Genomic DNA, 12970 nt, shown 5'->3' on the forward strand with positions numbered 1-12970 from the left:
CCATGTTTACTGGCATCATCAGATGTGCTATTAAAATAAATGAAAGTAATTGAGCCAACTTGTAAATAGGGAAACTTCAGTAATTTTCATGTCTCCGTGGTGCAATTGGTTAGCGTGCTCGGCTGTTGACCGAAAGGTTGGTGGTTCAAGCCCACCCGGGGACGCAATGAACAAATTCTTTGATCAGATGAAACAGATAGTGCTACCACTGCTTATGATTCCTAATGTCACGATAATTGTAAAAGCAACGGTGGTTTTAGTCTTGAAACTACGTTTACCAGCATAGTCAGATGTGGTGTTAAAAACATTGAAATTGAATTAGCTAACTAGTAAATAGGGATATTTCAGTATGTTTCGTGTCTCCGTGCCGCAATTGGTAAGCGCGTTCTGGTGTTAACGGAAAGGTTGGCGGTTCAAGCCCAAACGGGGAAGCGATGAACAAATATGTCCATCAGAAGAATCAGAGAGTGCTATCACTGCCTCTTATTCCTAATGTCACGTTATTTGTAAGAGCAACGGTAGTGTTACTCTTGTAGCCATGTTTACTGGCATCATCAGATGTGCTATTAAAAATAAATGAAAGTAAATAAGCCAACTTTTAAATAGGGAAACTTCAGTAAGTTTCATGTCTCCGTGGCGCAATTGGTTAGCGCGTTCGGCTGTTAACCGAAAGGTTGGTGGTTCAAGCCCACCCGGGGACGCAATGAACAAACACTTCGATCAGATGAAACAGATAGTGTAATCACTGCTTATGATTCCTAATGTCATGATAATTTTAAAAGCAACGGTAGTTTTAGTCTTGAAACTACGTTTACGGCATAGTCAGATGTGGTGTTAAAAACATTGAAATTGAATTAGCTAACTAGTAAATAGGGATACTTCAGTATGTTTCGTGTCTTCGTGCCGCAATTGGTTAGCGCGTTCGGCTGTTAACGGAAAGGTTGGTGGTTCAAGCCAACCCGGGGAGGCGATGAACAAATATGTCCATCAGAAGAATCAGAGAGTGCTATCACTGCCTCTTATTCCTAATGTCACGTTAACTGTAAGAGCAACGGTAGTGTTGCTCTTGTAGCCATGTTTACTGGCATCATCAGATGTGCTATTAAAATAAATGAAAGTAATTGAGCCAACTTGTAAATAGGGAAACTTCAGTAATTTTCATGTCTCCGTGGTGCAATTGGTTAGCGCGTTCGGCTGTAGACCGAAAGGTTGGTGGTTCAAGCCCATCCGGGGACGCAATGAACAAATACTTCGATCAGATAAAACAGATAGTGCTACCACTGCTTATGATTCCTAATGTCACGATAATTGTAAAAGCAACGGTAGTTTTAGTCTTGAAACTACGTTTACCAGCATAGTCAGATGTGGTGTTAAAAACATTGAAATTGAATTAGCTAACTAGTAAATAGGGTTACTTCAGTATGTTTCGTGTCTCCGTGCCGCAATTGGTTAGCGCTTTCGGCTGTTAACGGAAAGGTTGGTGGTTCAAGCCCACCCGGGGAAGCGATGAACAAGTATGTCCATCAGAAAAATCAGAGAGTGCTATCACTGCCTTTTATTCCTAATGTCACGTTAACTGTAAGAGCAACGGTAGTGTTACTGTTGTAACCATGTTTGCTGGCATCATCAGATGTGCTATTAAAAATAAACGAAAGTAAATGAGATAACTTGTAAATAGGGAAACTTCAGTATGTTTCATGTCTCCGTGGCGCAATTGGTTAGCGCGTTCGGCTGTTAACCGAAAGGTTGGTGGTTCAAGCCCACTCGGGGACGCAATGAACAAACACTTCGATCAGATAGAGCAACCACTGCTTATGATTCCTAATGTCATGATAATTTTAAAAGCAACGGTAGTTTTAGTCTTGAAACTACGTTTACGGCATAGTCAGATGTGGTGTTAAAAACATTGAAATTGAATTAGCTAACTAGTAAATAGGGATACTTCAGTATGTTTCGTGTCTTCCTGCCGCAATTGGTTAGCGCGTTCGGCTGTTAACGGAAAGGTTGGTGGTTCAAGCCAACCCGGGGAAACGATGAACAAATATGTCCATCAGAAGAATCAGAGAGTGCTATCACTGCCTCTTATTCCTAATGTCACGTTATCTGTAAGAGCAACGGTAGTGTTGCTCTTGTAGCCATGTTTACTGGCATCATCAGATGTGCTATTAAAATAAATGAAAGTAATTGAGCCAACTTGTAAATAGGGAAACTTCAGTAATTTTCATGTCTCCGTGGTGCAATTGGTTAGCGCGTTCGGCTGTTGACCGAAAGGTTGGTGGTTCAAGCCCACCCGGGGAAGCGATGAACAAGTATGTCCATCAGAAAAATCAGAGAGTGCTATCACTGCCTCTTATTCCTAATGTCACGTTAATTGTAAAAGCAACGGTAGTTTTAGTCTTGAAACTACGTTTACTGCATAGTCAAATGTGGTGTTAAAAACATTGAAATTGAATTAGCTAACTAGTAAATAGGGATACTTCAGTATGTTTCGTGTCTTAGTGCCGCAATTGGTTAGCGCGTTCGGCTGTTAACGGAAAGGTTGTTGATTCAAGCCCACCCGGGGAGACGATGAACAAATATGTCCATCAGAAGAATCAGAGAGTGCTATCACTGCCTCTTATTCCTAATGTCACGTTAACTGTAAGAGCAACGGTAGTGTTACTCTTGTAGCCATGTTTACTGGCATCATCAGATGTGCTATTAAAAATAAATGAAAGTAAATGAGCCAACTTGTAAATAGGGAAACTTCAGTACGTTCCATGTCTCCGTGGCGTAATTGGTTAGCGCGTTCGGCTGTTAACCGAAAGGTTGGTGGTTCAAGCCCACCCGGGGACGCAATGAACAAACACTTCGATCAGATGAAACAGATAGTGCTACCACTGCTTATGATTCCTAATGTCACGTTAATTGTAAAAGCAACGATAGTTTTTGTCTTGAAGCTACGTTCACTGCATAGTCAGATGTGGTGTTAAAAACATTGAAATTGAATTAGCTAACTAGTAAATAGGGATACTTCAGTATGTTTCGTGTCTTAGTGCCGCAATTGGTTAGCGCGTTCGGCTGTTAACGGAAAGGTTGTCGGTTCAAGCCCACCCGGGGAGGCGATGAACAAATATGTCCATCAGAAGAATCAGAGAGTGCTATCACTGCCTCTTATTCCTAATGTCACGTTATCTGTAAGAGCAACGGTAGTGTTGCTCTTGTAGCCATGTTTACTGGCATCATCAGATGTGCTATTAAAATAAATGAAAGTAATTGAGCCAACTTGTAAATAGGGAAACTTCAGTAATTTTCATGTCTCCGTGGTGCAATTGGTTAGCGCGTTCGGCTGTTGACCGAAAGGTTGGTGGTTCAAGCCCACCCGGGGAAGCGATGAACAAGTATGTCCATCAGAAAAATCAGAGAGTGCTATCACTGCCTCTTATTCCTAATGTCACGTTAATTGTAAAAGCAACGGTAGTTTTAGTCTTGAAACTACGTTTACTGCATAGTCAAATGTGGTGTTAAAAACATTGAAATTGAATTAGCTAACTAGTAAATAGGGATACTTCAGTATGTTTCGTGTCTTAGTGCCGCAATTGGTTAGCGCGTTCGGCTGTTAACGGAAAGGTTGTTGATTCAAGCCCACCCGGGGAGACGATGAACAAATATGTCCATCAGAAGAATCAGAGAGTGCTATCACTGCCTCTTATTCCTAATGTCACGTTAACTGTAAGAGCAACGGTAGTGTTACTCTTGTAGCCATGTTTACTGGCATCATCAGATGTGCTATTAAAAATAAATGAAAGTAAATGAGCCAACTTGTAAATAGGGAAACTTCAGTACGTTCCATGTCTCCGTGGCGTAATTGGTTAGCGCGTTCGGCTGTTAACCGAAAGGTTGGTGGTTCAAGCCCACCCGGGGACGCAATGAACAAACACTTCGATCAGATGAAACAGATAGTGCTACCACTGCTTATGATTCCTAATGTCACGTTAATTGTAAAAGCAACGATAGTTTTTGTCTTGAAGCTACGTTCACTGCATAGTCAGATGTGGTGTTAAAAACATTGAAATTGAATTAGCTAACTAGTAAATAGGGATACTTCAGTATGTTTCGTGTCTTAGTGCCGCAATTGGTTAGCGCGTTCGGCTGTTAACGGAAAGGTTGTCGGTTCAAGCCCACCCGGGGAGGCGATGAACAAATATGTCCATCAGAAGAATCAGAGAGTGCTATCACTGCCTCTTATTCCTAATGTCACGTTAACTGTAAGAGCAACGGTAGTGTTACTCTTGTAGCCATGTTTACTGGCATCATCAGATGTGCTATTAAAATAAATGAAAGTAATTGAGCCAACTTGTAAATAGGGAAACTTCAGTAATTTTCATGTCTCCGTGGAGCAATTGGTTAGCGCGTTCGGGTGTTGACCGAAAGGTTGGTGGTTCAAGCCCATCCGGGGACGCAATGAACAAATACTTCGATCAGATGAAACAGATAGTGCTACCACTGCTTATGATTCCTAATGTCACGATAATTGTAAAAGCAACGGTAGTTTTAGTCTTGAAACTACGTTTACCTGCATAGTCAGATGTGGTGTTAAAAACATTGAAATTGAATTAGCTAACTAGTAAATATGGATACTTCAGTATGTTTCGTGTCTCCGTGCCGCAATTGGTTAGCGCTTTCGGCTGTTAACGGAAAGGTTGGTGGTTCAAGCCCACCCGGGGAAGCGATGAACAAGTATGTCCATCAGAAAAATCAGAGAGTGCTATCACTGCCTCTTATTCCTAATGTCACGTTAACTGTAAGAGCAACGGTAGTGTTACTGTTGTAGCCATGTTTACTGGCATCATCAGATGTGCTATTAGAAATAAATGAAAGTAAATGAGCCAACTTGTAAATAGGGAAACTTCAGTAAGTTTCAAGTCTCCGTGGCGCAATTGGTTAGCGCGTTCGGCTGTTAACTGAAAGGTTGGTGGTTCAAGCCCACCCGGGGACGCAATGAACCAACACTTCGATCAGATGAAACAGATAGTGCTACCACTGCTTATGATTCCTAATATCACGATAATTGTAAAAGCAACGGTAGTTTTAGTCTTGAAACTACGTTTACTGCATAGTCAGATGTAGTGTTAAAAACATTGAAATTGAATTAGCTAACTAGTAAATAGGGATACTTCAGTATGTTTCGTGTCTTCGTGCCGCAATTGGATAGCGCGTTCGGCTGTTAACGGAAAGGTTGGTGGTTCAAGCCCACCCGGGGAGGCGATGAACAAATATGTCCATCAGAAGAATCAGAGAGTGCTATCACTGCCTCTTAATCCTAATGTCACGTTAACTGTAAGAGCAACGGTAGTGTTACTCTTGTAGCCATGTTTACTGGCATCATCAGATGTGCTATTAAAAATAAATGAAAGTAAATGAGCCAACTTGTAAATAGGGAAACTTCAGTAAGTTTCATGTCTCCGTGGCGCAATTGGTTAGCGCGTTCGGCTGTTAACCGAAAGGTTGGTGGTTCAAGCCCACCCGGGGACGCAATGAACAAATACTTCGATCAGATGAAACAGTTAGTGCTACCACTGCTTATGATCCCTAATGTCACGGTAATTGTAAAAGCAACGGTAGTTTTAGTCTTGAAACTACGTTTACCTTCATAGTCAGATGTGGTGTTAAAAACATTGAAATTGAATTAGCTAACTAGTAAATAGGGATACTTCAGTATGTTTCGTGTCTTAGTGCAGCAATTGGTTAGCGCATTCGGCTGTTAACGGAAAGGTTGGTGGTTCAAGCCCACCGGGGGAGGCGATGAACAAATATGTCCATCAGAAGAATCAGAGAGTGCTATCACTGCCTCTTATTCCTAGTGTCACGTTAACTGTAAGAGCAACGGTAGTGTTACTCTTGTGGCCATGTTTACTGGCATCATCAGATGTGCTATTAAAAGTAAATGAAAGTAAATGAGCCAACTTGTAAATAGGGAAACTTCAGTAAGTTTCATGTCTTCGTGGCGCAATTGGTGAGCGCGTTCGGCTGTTAACCGAAAGGTTGGTGGTTCAAGCCCACCCGGGGACGCAATGAACAAATACTTCGATCAGATGAAACAGATAGTGCTACAACTGCTTATGATTCCTAATGTCACGATAATTGTAAAAGCAACGGTAGTTTTAGTCTTGAAACTACGTTTACCTGCATAGTCAGATGTGGTGTTAAAAACATTGAAATTGAATTAGCTAACTAGTAAATAGGGATATTTCAGTATGTTTCGTGTCTCCCTGCCGCAATTGGTAAGCGCGTTCGGCTGTTAACGGAAAGGTTGGTGGTTCAAGCCCACCCGGGGAGGCGATGAACAAATATGTCCATCAGAAGAATCAGAGAGTGCTATCACTGCCTCTTATTCCTAATGTCACGTTAACTGTAAGAGCAACGGTAGTGTTACTCTTGTAGCCATGTTTACTGGCATCATCAGATGTGCTATTAAAAATAAATGAAAGTAAATGAGCCAACTTGTAAATAGGGAAACTTCAGTACGTTCCATGTCTCCGTGGCGTAATTGGTTAGCGCGTTCGGCTGTTAACCGAAAGGTTGGTGGTTCAAGCCCACCCGGGGACGCAATGAACAAACACTTCGATCAGATGAAACAGATAGTGCTACCACTGCTTATGATTCCTAATGTCACGTTAATTGTAAAAGCAACGATAGTTTTAGTCTTGAAGCTACGTTCACTGCATAGTCAGATGTGGTGTTAAAAACATTGAAATTGAATTAGCTAACTAGTAAATAGGGATACTTCAGTATGTTTCGTGTCTTAGTGCCGCAATTGGTTAGCGCGTTCGGCTGTTAACGGAAAGGTTGTCGGTTCAAGCCCACCCGGGGAGGCGATGAACAAATATGTCCATCAGAAGAATCAGAGAGTGCTATCACTGCCTCTTATTCCTAATGTCACGTTAACTGTAAGAGCAACGGTACTGTTACTCTTGTAGCCATGTTTACTGGCATCATCAGATGTGCTATTAAAATAAATGAAAGTAATTGAGCCAACTTGTAAATAGGGAAACTTCAGTAATTTTCATGTCTCCGTGGAGCAATTGGTTAGCGCGTTCGGGTGTTGACCGAAAGGTTGGTGGTTCAAGCCCATCTGGGGACGCAATGAACAAATACTTCGATCAGATGAAACAGATAGTGCTACCACTGCTTATGATTCCTAATGTCACGATAATTGTAAAAGCAACGGTAGTTTTAGTCTTGAAACTACGTTTACCTGCATAGTCAGATGTGGTGTTAAAAACATTGAAATTGAATTAGCTAACTAGTAAATAGGGATACTTCAGTATGTTTCGTGTCTTCGTGCCGCAATTGGATAGCGCGTTCGGCTGTTAACGGAAAGGTTGGTGGTTCAAGCCCACCCGGGGAGGTGATGAACAAATATGTCCATCAGAAGAATCAGAGAGTGCTATCACTGCCTCTTAATCCTAATGTCACGTTAACTGTAAGAGCAACGGTAGTGTTACTCTTGTAGCCATGTTTACTGGCATCATCAGATGTGCTATTAAAAATAAATGAAAGTAAATGAGCCAACTTGTAAATAGGGAAACTTCAGTAAGTTTCATGTCTCCGTGGCGCAATTGGTTAGCGCGTTCGGCTGTTAACCGAAAGGTTGGTGGTTCAAGCCCACCCGGGGACGCAATGAACAAATACTTCGATCAGATGAAACAGTTAGTGCTACCACTGCTTATGATCCCTAATGTCACGGTAATTGTAAAAGCAACGGTAGTTTTAGTCTTGAAACTACGTTTACCTTTATAGTCAGATGTGGTGTTAAAAACATTGAAATTGAATTAGCTAACTAGTAAATAGGGATACTTCAGTATGTTTCGTGTCTTAGTGCCGCAATTGGTTAGCGCATTCGGCTGTTAACGGAAAGGTTGGTGGTTCAAGCCCACCGGGGGAGGCGATGAACAAATATGTCCATCAGAAGAATCAGAGAGTGCTATCACTGCCTCTTATTCCTAGTGTCACGTTAACTGTAAGAGCAACGGTAGTGTTACTCTTGTGGCCATGTTTACTGGCATCATCAGATGTGTTATTAAAAGTAAATGAAAGTAAATGAGCCAACTTGTAAATAGGGAAACTTCAGTAAGTTTCATGTCTTCGTGGCGCAATTGGTTAGCGCGTTCGGCTGTTAACCGAAAGGTTGGTGGTTCAAGCCCACCCGGGGACGCAATGAACAAATACTTCGATCAGATGAAACAGATAGTGCTACAACTGCTTATGATTCCTAATGTCACGATAATTGTAAAAGCAACGGTAGTTTTAGTCTTGAAACTACGTTTACCTGCATAGTCAGATGTGGTGTTAAAAACATTGAAATTGAATTAGCTAACTAGTAAATAGGGATATTTCAGTATGTTTCGTGTCTCCGTGCCGCAATTGGTAAGCGCGTTCGGCTGTTAACGGAAAGGTTGGTGGTTCAAGCCCAAACGGGGAAGCGATGAACAAATATGTCCATCAGGAGAATCAGAGAGTGCTATCACTGCCTCTTATTCCTAATGTCACGTTAACTGTAAAAGCAACGGTAGTGTTACTCTTGTAGCCATGTTTACTGGCATCATCAGATGTGCTATTAAAAATAAATGAAAGTAAATAAGCCAACTTTTAAATAGGGAAACTTCAGTAAGTTTCATGTTTCCCTATTTACAAGTTGACACATTTATTTTCATTTATTTCTAATAGCACATCTGATGATGCCAGTAAACATGGCTACAACAGTAACACTACCGTTGCTCTTACAGTTATAGTGACATTAGGAATAAGAAGCAGTGATAGCACTCTCTGATTTTTCTGATGGACATACTTTTTCATCGCTTCCCCGGGTGGCCTTGAACCACCAACCTTTCCGTTAACAGGCAAACGCACAAACAAATTGCGGCACGAAAGCACGAAACATACTGAAGTATCCCTATTTACTAGTTAGCTAATTCAATTTCAATGTTTTTAACACCATATCTGACTATGCAGGTAAACGTAGTTTCAAGACTAAAACTACCGTTGCTTTTACAATTATCGTGATATCAGGAATCATAAGCAGTGGTAGCACTATCTGTTTCATCTGATCGAAGTATTTGTTCATTGGGTCCCCGGGTGGGCTTGAACCACCAACCTTTCGGTTAACAGCCGAACGCGCTAACCAATTGCGCCACGGAGACATGAATTTACTGAAGTTTCCTTTTTTACAAGTTGGCTCATTTACTTTCATTTATTTTTAATAGCACATCTGATGATGCCAGTAGACATGGCTACAAGTGTAACACTACCGTTGCTCTTACAGTTAACGTGACATTAGGAATAAGAGGCAGTGATAGCACTCTCTGATTCTTCTGATGGACATATTTGCTCATCGCATCCCCGGGTGGGTTTGAACCACCAACCTTTCCGTTATCAGCCGAACGCGCTAACCAATTGCGGCACGGAGACACGAAACATACTAAAGTATCCCTATTTACTAGTTACCTAATTCAATTTCAATGTTTTTAACACCTCATCTGACTATGCAGGTAAACGTAGTTTCAAGACTAAAAGTACCGTTGCTTTTACAATTATCGTGACATTAGGAATCATAAGCAGTGGTAGCACTATCTGTTTCATCTGATCGAAGTATTTGTTCATTGCGTCCCCGGGTGGGCTTGAACCACCAACCTTTCGGTTAACAGCCGAACGCGCTAACCAATTGCGCCACGGAGACATGAAACTTACTGAAGTTTCCCTATTTAAATGTTGACTTATTTACTTTCATTTATTTTTAATAGCACATCTGATGATGCCAGTAAACATGGCTACAAGAGTAACACTACCGTTGCTCTTACAGTTAACGTGACATTAGGAATAAGAGGCAGTGATAACACTCTCTGATTCTTCTGATGGACATATTTGTTCATCGCTTCCCCGTTTGGGCTTGAACCACCAACCTTTCCGTTAACAGCCGAACGCGCCAACAAATTGAGGCACGAAGGCACGAAACATACTGAAGTATCCCTATTTACTAGTTAGCTAATTCAATTTCAATGTTTTTAACACCATATCTGACTATGCAGGTAAACATAGTTTCAAGACTAAAACTACCGTTGATTTTACAATTATCGTGTCATTAGGAATCATAAGCAGTGGTAGCACTATCTGTTTCATCTGATGGAAGTATTTGATCATTGCGTCCCCGGTTGGGCTTGAACCACCAACCTTTCGGTTAACAGCCGAACGCGCTAACCAATTGCGCCACGGAGACATGAAACTTACTGACGTTTCCCTATTTACAAGCTGGCTCATTTACTTTCATTTATTTTTAATAGAACATCTGATGATGCCAGTAAACATGGCTACAAGAGTAACACTACCGTTGCTTTTACAGTTAACGTGACATTAGGAATAAGAGGCAGTGATAGCACTATCTGTTTCATCTGATCGAAGTATTTGTTCATTGCGTCCCCGGGTGGGCTTGAACCACCAACCTTTCGGTTAACAGCCGAACGCGCTAACCAATTGCGCCACGGAGACATGAAACTTACTGAAGTTTCCCTATTTAAAAGTTGGCTTATTTACTTTCATTTATTTTTAATAGCACATCTGATGATGCCAGTAAACATGGCTACAAGAGTAACACTACCGTTGCTCTTACAGTTAACGTGACATTAGGAATAAGAGGCAGTGATAGCACTCTCTGATTTTTCTGATGGACATATTTGTTCATCGCTTCCCCGTTTGGGCTTGAACCACCAACCTTTCCGTTAACAGCCGAACGCGCCAACAAATTCAGGCACGAAGGCACGAAACATACTGAAGTATCCCTATTTACTAGTTAGCTAATTCAATTTCAATGTTTTTAACACCATATCTGACTATGCAGGTAAACATAGTTTCAAGACTAAAACTACCGTTGCTTTTACAATTATCGTGACATTAGGAATCATAAGCAGTGGTAGGACTATCTGTTTCATCTGATGGAAGTATTTGCTCATTGCGTCCCCGGGTGGGCTTGAACCACCAACCTTTCGGTTAACAGCCGAACGCGCTAACCAATTGCGCCACGGAGACAAGAAACTTACTGAAGTTTCCCTATTTACAAGCTGGCTCATTTACTTTCATTTATTTTTAATAGAACATCTGATGATACCAGTAAACATGGCTACAAGAGTAACACTACCGTTGCTTTTACAGTTAACGTGACATTAGGAATAAGAGGCAGTGATAGCACTCTCTGATTTTTCTGATGGACATACTTGTTCATCGCTTCCCCGTTTGGGCTTGAACCACCAACCTTTCCGTTAACAGCCGAACGCGCTTACCAATTGCGGCACGGAGACACGAAACATACTGAAATATCCCTATTTACTAGTTAGCTAATTCAATTTCAATGTTTTTAACACCACATCTGACTATGCAGGTAAACGTAGTTTCAAGACTAAAACTACCGTTGCTTTTACAATTATCGTGACATTAGGAATCATAAGCAGTTGTAGCACTATCTGTTTCATCTGATCGAAGTATTTGTTCATTGCGTCCCCGGGTGGGCTTGAACCACCAACCTTTCGGTTAACAGCCGAACACGCTAACCAATTGCGCCACGGAGACATGAAACTTACTGAAGTTTCCCTATTTACAAGCTGGCTCATTTACTTTCATTTATTTTTAATAGAACATCTGATGATGCCAGTAAACATGGCTATAAGAGTAACACTACCGTTGCTTTTACAGTTAACGTGACATTAGGAATAAGAGGCAGTGATAGCACTCTCTGATTTTTCTGATGGACATACTTGTTCATCGCTTCCCCGTTTGGGCTTGAACCACCAACCTTTCCGTTAACAGCCGAACGCGCTTACCAATTGCGGCACGGAGACACGAAACATACTGAAATATCCCTATTTACTAGTTAGCTAATTCAATTTCAATGTTTTTAACACCACATCTGACTATGCAGGTAAACGTAGTTTCAAGACTAAAACTACCGTTGCTTTAACAATTATCATGACATTAGGAATCATAAGCTGTTGTAGGACTATCTGTTTCATCTGATCGAAGTATTTGTTCATTGCGTCCCCGGGTGGGCTTGAACCACCAACCTTTCGGTTAACAGCCGAACGCGCTAACCAATTGCGCCACGAAGACATGAAACTTACTGAAGTTTCCCTATTTACAAGTTGGCTCATTTACTTTCATTTATTTTTAATAGCACATCTGATGATGCCAGTAAACATGGCTACAAGAGTAACACTACCGTTGCTCTTACAGTTAACGTGACATTAGGAATAAGAGGCAGTGATAGCACTCTCTGATTCTTCTGATGGACATATTTGTTCATCGCCTCCCCGGGTGGGCTTGAACCACCAACCTTTCCGTTAACAGCCGAATGCGCTAACCAATTGCGGCACTAAGACACGAAACATACTGAAGTATCCCTATTTACTAGTTAGCTAATTCAATTTCAATGTTTTAACACCACATCTGACTATGAAGGTAAACGTAGTTTCAAGACTAAAACTACCGTTGCTTTTACAATTATCGTGACATTAGGGATCATAAGCAGTGGTAGCACTAACTGTTTCATCTGATCGAAGTATTTGTTCATTGCGTCCCCGGGTGGGCTTGAACCACCAACCTTTCGGTTAACAGCCGAACGCGCTAACCAATTGCGCCACGGAGACATGAAACTTACTGAAGTTTCCCTATTTACAAGTTGGCTCATTTACTTTCATTTATTTTTAATAGCACATCTGATGATGCCAGTAAACATGGCTACAAGAGTAACACTACCGTTGCTCTTACAGTTAACGTGACATTAGGATTAAGAGGCAGTGATAGCACTCTCTGATTCTTCTGATGGACATATTTGTTCATCGCTTTCCCGGGTGGGCTTGAACCACCAACCTTTTCGTTAACAGCCGAACGCGCTAACCAATTGCGACACGAAGACACGAAACATACTGAAGTATCCCTATTTACT

The 12970-nt window shown here is 41.4% G+C and overlaps 19 non-coding genes across 19 annotated transcripts; 11 read left to right on the plus strand and 8 right to left on the minus strand.

Annotated features, from left to right (window-relative positions):
• Positions 1-627: 627 nt before the first annotated feature.
• Trnan-guu (transfer RNA asparagine (anticodon GUU)) lies at positions 628-701 on the plus strand. Its single transcript has one exon. It is a non-coding gene; the product is annotated as a tRNA-Asn (tRNA).
• A 461-nt stretch (positions 702-1162) lies between these two features.
• Trnay-gua (transfer RNA tyrosine (anticodon GUA)) lies at positions 1163-1236 on the plus strand. Its single transcript has one exon. It is a non-coding gene; the product is annotated as a tRNA-Tyr (tRNA).
• Positions 1237-1699: 463 nt separating this feature from the next.
• Positions 1700-1773, plus strand: Trnan-guu (transfer RNA asparagine (anticodon GUU)). The gene has a single exon. It is a non-coding gene; the product is annotated as a tRNA-Asn (tRNA).
• A 988-nt stretch (positions 1774-2761) lies between these two features.
• Positions 2762-2835, plus strand: Trnan-guu (transfer RNA asparagine (anticodon GUU)). The gene has a single exon. It is a non-coding gene; the product is annotated as a tRNA-Asn (tRNA).
• Positions 2836-3832: 997 nt separating this feature from the next.
• On the plus strand, positions 3833-3906 carry Trnan-guu (transfer RNA asparagine (anticodon GUU)). The gene has a single exon. It is a non-coding gene; the product is annotated as a tRNA-Asn (tRNA).
• Positions 3907-4904: 998 nt separating this feature from the next.
• Positions 4905-4978, plus strand: Trnan-guu (transfer RNA asparagine (anticodon GUU)). The gene has a single exon. It is a non-coding gene; the product is annotated as a tRNA-Asn (tRNA).
• Positions 4979-5440: 462 nt separating this feature from the next.
• Positions 5441-5514, plus strand: Trnan-guu (transfer RNA asparagine (anticodon GUU)). Its single transcript has one exon. It is a non-coding gene; the product is annotated as a tRNA-Asn (tRNA).
• Positions 5515-5977: 463 nt separating this feature from the next.
• Positions 5978-6051, plus strand: Trnan-guu (transfer RNA asparagine (anticodon GUU)). Its single transcript has one exon. It is a non-coding gene; the product is annotated as a tRNA-Asn (tRNA).
• Positions 6052-6514: 463 nt separating this feature from the next.
• Trnan-guu (transfer RNA asparagine (anticodon GUU)) lies at positions 6515-6588 on the plus strand. Its single transcript has one exon. It is a non-coding gene; the product is annotated as a tRNA-Asn (tRNA).
• A 998-nt stretch (positions 6589-7586) lies between these two features.
• On the plus strand, positions 7587-7660 carry Trnan-guu (transfer RNA asparagine (anticodon GUU)). Its single transcript has one exon. It is a non-coding gene; the product is annotated as a tRNA-Asn (tRNA).
• Positions 7661-8123: 463 nt separating this feature from the next.
• Positions 8124-8197, plus strand: Trnan-guu (transfer RNA asparagine (anticodon GUU)). The gene has a single exon. It is a non-coding gene; the product is annotated as a tRNA-Asn (tRNA).
• Positions 8198-9108: 911 nt separating this feature from the next.
• On the minus strand, positions 9109-9182 carry Trnan-guu (transfer RNA asparagine (anticodon GUU)). The gene has a single exon. It is a non-coding gene; the product is annotated as a tRNA-Asn (tRNA).
• A 194-nt stretch (positions 9183-9376) lies between these two features.
• Trnai-gau (transfer RNA isoleucine (anticodon GAU)) lies at positions 9377-9450 on the minus strand. The gene has a single exon. It is a non-coding gene; the product is annotated as a tRNA-Ile (tRNA).
• A 194-nt stretch (positions 9451-9644) lies between these two features.
• On the minus strand, positions 9645-9718 carry Trnan-guu (transfer RNA asparagine (anticodon GUU)). Its single transcript has one exon. It is a non-coding gene; the product is annotated as a tRNA-Asn (tRNA).
• A 732-nt stretch (positions 9719-10450) lies between these two features.
• Positions 10451-10524, minus strand: Trnan-guu (transfer RNA asparagine (anticodon GUU)). The gene has a single exon. It is a non-coding gene; the product is annotated as a tRNA-Asn (tRNA).
• Positions 10525-10987: 463 nt separating this feature from the next.
• Trnan-guu (transfer RNA asparagine (anticodon GUU)) lies at positions 10988-11061 on the minus strand. The gene has a single exon. It is a non-coding gene; the product is annotated as a tRNA-Asn (tRNA).
• Positions 11062-11524: 463 nt separating this feature from the next.
• Positions 11525-11598, minus strand: Trnan-guu (transfer RNA asparagine (anticodon GUU)). Its single transcript has one exon. It is a non-coding gene; the product is annotated as a tRNA-Asn (tRNA).
• A 463-nt stretch (positions 11599-12061) lies between these two features.
• Trnan-guu (transfer RNA asparagine (anticodon GUU)) lies at positions 12062-12135 on the minus strand. Its single transcript has one exon. It is a non-coding gene; the product is annotated as a tRNA-Asn (tRNA).
• Positions 12136-12597: 462 nt separating this feature from the next.
• On the minus strand, positions 12598-12671 carry Trnan-guu (transfer RNA asparagine (anticodon GUU)). Its single transcript has one exon. It is a non-coding gene; the product is annotated as a tRNA-Asn (tRNA).
• Between the last annotated feature and the right edge of the window lie 299 nt (positions 12672-12970).

The sequence above is a fragment of the Hydractinia symbiolongicarpus genome, chromosome 11 (genome assembly GCF_029227915.1).
Source record: "Hydractinia symbiolongicarpus strain clone_291-10 chromosome 11, HSymV2.1, whole genome shotgun sequence".
NCBI lineage: Eukaryota > Metazoa > Cnidaria > Hydrozoa > Anthoathecata > Hydractiniidae > Hydractinia > Hydractinia symbiolongicarpus.